The sequence below is a fragment of the Oncorhynchus mykiss genome, chromosome 15 (genome assembly GCF_057628025.1).
Source record: "Oncorhynchus mykiss isolate SJ-2025 chromosome 15, ASM5762802v1, whole genome shotgun sequence".
Taxonomy (NCBI): Eukaryota; Metazoa; Chordata; class Actinopteri; order Salmoniformes; family Salmonidae; genus Oncorhynchus; species Oncorhynchus mykiss.
Genome location: NC_143036.1, coordinates 72,194,706 through 72,198,831, shown reverse-complemented (window position 1 = coordinate 72,198,831; position 4,126 = coordinate 72,194,706). Strand labels below are relative to the sequence as shown.

The window sequence follows — 4,126 nt, the reverse complement described above, 5'->3', positions numbered from 1 at the left end:
GGATACAAAAAGATTTCCCAAGCTTTAAACATCCCAAGGAGCACTGTGCAAGCAATAATATTGAAATGGAAGGAGTATCAGACCACTGCAAATATACCAAGACCTGGCCGTCCCTCTAAACTTTCAGCTCATACAAGGAGAAGACTGATTAGAGATGCAGCCAAGAGGCCCATGATCACTTTGGATGAACTGCAGAGATCTACAGCTGAGGTGGGAGACTCTGTCCATAGGACAACAATCAGTCGTATATTGCACAAATCTGGCCTTTATGGAAGAGTGGCAAGAAGAAAGCCATTTCTTAAAGATATCCATAAAAAGTGTCGTTTAAAGTTTGCCACAAGCCACCTGGGAGACACACCAAACATGTGGAAGAAGGTGCTCTGGTCAGATGAAACCAAAATTGAACTTTTTGGCAACAATGCAAAATGTTATGTTTGGCGTAAAAGCAACACAGCTGAACACACCATCCCCACTGTCAAACATGGTGGTGGCAGCATCATGGTTTGGGCCTGCTTTTCTTCAGCAGGGACAGGGAAGATGGTTAAAATTGATGGGAAATGGATGGAGCCAAATACAGGACCATTCTGGAAGAAAACCTGATGGAGTCTGCAAAAGACCTGAGACTGGGATGGAGATTTGTCTTCCAACAAGACAATGATCCAAAACATAAAGCAAAATCTACAATGGAATGGTTCAAAAATAAACATATCCAGGTGTTAGAATGGCCAAGTCAAAGTCCAGACCTGAATCCAATCGAGAATCTGTGGAAAGAACTGAAAACTGCTGTTCACAAATGCTCTCCATCCAACCTCACTGAGCTCGAGCTGTTTTGCAAGGAGGAATGGGAAAAAAGTTCAGTCTCTCGATGTGCAAAACTGATAGAGACATACCCCAAGCGACTTACAGCTGTAATCGCAGCAAAAGGTGGCGCTACAAAGTATTAACTTAAGGGGGCTGAATAATTTTGCACGCCCAATTTTTCAGTTTTTAATTTGTTAAAAAAGTTTGAAATATCCAATAAATGTCGTTCCACTTCATGATTGTGTCCCACTTGTTGTTGATTCTTCACAAAAAAATACAGTTTTATATCTTTATGTTTGAAGCCTGAAATGTGGCAAAAGGTCGCAAAGTTCAAGGGGGCCGAATACTTTCGCAAGGCACTGTATTTATGTTAATAATTATTGGATACCATTCATTTAAATGACCAATGAATAGTAGCAACTATTGCAGATTGCATGAATGTGGACAGTTATAATGTCCTTTCACATTTGTTTTATATATTATTATATTATTATATTATATATTAGGTCCAGGGGGCGTCATGGACATGATGACAGAAAGTTAACAGTTGGCCCTACTATGTCTAACAATCACAATGAAAATGGTAAGCCGTTGAGTGGAGTTGTAACTTAGAACCAGTATATTATCGAGTTAATACGAAGCACCAATACAATATCACACTACAGTTCCAATATACTGTAAGACCAAGCTATAATATCAATATATTATCCAGCTATTGTCTTGCACTTTGCTGGTTTTTGCATTGTTTAAGCTGATCGCTGGTTAGATCAAGTTACAAGTTTTACTGTGTTGCTCTTTGCAATATTTCAGTTACACTTGTTGTTCTGTAAAACGTGATGTTGACGTCTCCCCTTACTATAGACATCAATAACAAAGGAGCTGAGTCTGCTCTAGGACGTCACAATGGGAAGTTTAATATGAAATTTGACTTTTCAAGAAATAAATACAGAGAAGTGTTTCAAAAAGTATAACTTTAAAAAAAAATGTAATTCTGTTGCTGATATTTCAATTGTATTGTTCCTTATATTGTTTTATCAGATGAAAACCATTGCAGAAATGTGAAGGATGACAACGATCACAGACATACTTTAAATATCGTGCTGCTGGGACAGACTGGCACTGGAAAGAGTGCAAGTGGAAACTTAATAATGAAAACAAACCCTTTTCAGTCTTGTCCAAGCTCTGTACCTGTTACTAGAGAGTGTCAGGTAGTACAGAGACAGATAGCAGGGACAAAGGTTAGGGTCACTGATACACCAGACTTCTATGATGAAAATATAGAACAGTCAGACAAACACCTTATGGAATGCAGAGGGCCTTCAACCTTCATTATTATGTGTCTATTTACTGGTTATTCAGATTGGACGATTCACAGCGGGTGAGAGGGAGATATTAAAGAAATTGGAAAAAGGATTTGAGAGTGAAATACGAGAGAACCATTGTCCTCTTCACTCATGGAGAGGATCCGAAAGACATGAACATAGAAAAATTCCTTGAAAGGACAGACCCTCATCTTAAAGAGGTAGTCAGGCTCTGTGGGGAGAGGCATCATGTGTTCAGTAACACTAGCACAGACCGTCATCAGCTGATGGAGCTGATGGAGAAGATCTGCAAATGACTGGGCCTTGAGCAGATGTCCCAGGAATGGAAAATAAAACACTCCAGTTATCCAGATGTAGAATTAGCTAACTTTGATGTTAACAAAAATGTATGTAACTAATGTTTGTTTTAGGTCATTTTTGTACATCTTTGTGACTAAAAGCTCCAAGTGTGAACAGTTCCAAAGTTGTGTAACTTGGTAATAGATGTTTACTGTCCTGTGTATTATACTATTGTATTAATAGTCTTTCCATTTATTGAAGTCACTGTGCATTTATAATGTTTGATAAAGCTACTGAAAAATGCTTATACTTTGTGGCTTATTGGCTAAATTATCAGGCCTGTGGGGTAAAACGGATCAACATTACCCCTGAGTTCTGAAAATGCACAATTTGTTAATGTAATTTTATGTAATATATGTAAATATATGTAAATTGTAATTATTATCTCAATGTTTATTATCAGATATATTTTTATCAGGTTAACCAATTTAACTTTTTAACTGTCATGTCCTGCTGTAAGGAATTAATTCATATTGACATCTTTAGTCACACAAGAATTCCAGTAGATATTTGTTATGTAAGTAAATGTTTTATTATTAGGTGTTAATTCATGTTACATTGTTTGATGATAAGGTTTGATAACCCTGAGAAATTGGAAACACTGACCTTAATCTCTACGCTTATTAATAAAGCATGGAAATAAAATATTATTCAATCATGTGATCCTATGGCAATATCCTATGGCAATTCATTATTATGCATTTGCTTTGTGTAACATCAGGAGTCTTTGAAGCTAAAAAGTAACATTGTCTATATAATAATAATGGAGTGGATTCATACAGCGATTTTCCAGGTGCTCTTAAGTTTTCTTTACAGACCTCATCCACTACCACCTTGGTCTATGCAATGGTTATAATGCAATTGCACCAACACAGTGAAAACAAAACTCTTTGAAGAATGTATTCATCAATAGAACATTAAACCACAGGGTTTGGCTCTTACGGCACAAAGGGGACCGTGAAGAGACACATGCAGTCTCTTTTTAAATATTTTGTATTGTACTTTTAACTGTATTATGTGTTGTAATGTGTGGGTGGGTGGCATTGTGTGAGCCTTGGCTTTTGCGAGCCGGAGCAGCTCATGTGGCAGGGCCTATCTCCTGTTTCTGAAACGTGGGGCGGAGACTGCGTAGTATTCTGTAGTGTTATGTTCTGTATATTCTGTGTTTTGTTTCCTGTTTGGACCCCAGGTATAGTAGATGCTGCCAAGGTAGGGAACCTAATAAAATACTCATACAATAATACTTGTACTTCATTTCAGACATTATGACCTGTCCTCCTGTCACGTTTCTTCAAAATCGAACCCAGAAGCAGACCAGGACAAGGAGAGTAGGAAGAAGGTGAGTATTTATTTACAAGTGAATGTGAATGGGTAGATATATCCAGGTGGTGTAGCGGGTAGCGGTGGTGAGTTGATGGGAGTAAATAGGTGGATCCAATGGGGAAGCGGAATCCTCCGACGACCAGGCGGGAATGGGGTAAATGATCCGGGTGAGTAACTGAAGACAGAACAAACAGAGGTAAGTTCAAGGCAAGCAATACGTAACAAACAACAAAACAAATTCTATCCAACTTGAGGCTGATACTCTGGCACAACATACTGTTCATGGCTAACGATCCGGCAGGGAATGGATGTCAGGTCCGGGCTTATGAAGAGGAGAGATG

General features: G+C 38.3%; 1 long non-coding RNA gene and 1 pseudogene across 1 annotated transcript; one reads left to right on the top strand and one right to left on the bottom strand.

The window, feature by feature from the left end:
• The first annotated feature begins 1,359 nt into the window (after nucleotides 1-1,359).
• Nucleotides 1,360-2,615, top strand: LOC149978172 (GTPase IMAP family member 1-like; annotated as a pseudogene).
• Nucleotides 2,616-3,791: 1,176 nt separating this feature from the next.
• On the bottom strand, nucleotides 3,792-4,126 carry LOC149978171 (uncharacterized). Its single transcript, XR_016486903.1, has 2 exons — nucleotides 4,063-4,126; nucleotides 3,792-3,960 (listed from the first exon to the last, which is right to left on the bottom strand). It is a non-coding gene; the product is annotated as an uncharacterized LOC149978171 (long non-coding RNA).